Source organism: Tympanuchus pallidicinctus, unplaced genomic scaffold (assembly GCF_026119805.1).
Source record: "Tympanuchus pallidicinctus isolate F22 unplaced genomic scaffold, pur_lepc_1.0 scaffold18, whole genome shotgun sequence".
Taxonomy (NCBI): Eukaryota; Metazoa; Chordata; class Aves; order Galliformes; family Phasianidae; genus Tympanuchus; species Tympanuchus pallidicinctus.
This window is the reverse complement of record NW_026294699.1, coordinates 248,104-248,630: the sequence shown is the minus strand read 5'-3', so window position 1 is coordinate 248,630 and position 527 is coordinate 248,104.

Genomic DNA, 527 nt, shown 5'->3' with positions numbered 1-527 from the left:
TCTTGAAAGCACGAAGCCTTTTCCGTTAGTGCTTCTGGCTGTGGCATTTTTCCCTGGCACTGAATTCAGCAAATGCTTTGGAAGAGCAGAGGGCAGTGCAGGGAGGTCCTGTAAAACCCCATCACTGTGATGGAATTCAGTGAGTTGTTTCCACGTGGGGTACTGCTGAACTGCAGGGCTGCCTTCACTGCAGCACTGTGCCGTACCTGCAGCAGCTGCTCAGCAGCTCCACGCTCCCTGTTCCAGCTGTGCCAGCTTCCAAAACAGTCACGGCCTCCTTTCTGGAAAAGCACTACTTCATGGAAAGGAGGAATTGGTGATTCATACCTCTTGGACAATCTCTTTTCTCCCACACCCCTTAGGAAACAAAAGATTGCAACTTGGCTGCAGTGGGAAGGGCAAGAGCTGTTTGTTTGGGCCATCTCAGCACGCAGCTGCAGAAACTACTCACCGTGTTTTTGGTGGGGAGCTGTAAGTGCAGAGTTGCTGCAGCAGCCAGCCCTGACCAGCAGTAGTGTGAGATGAGG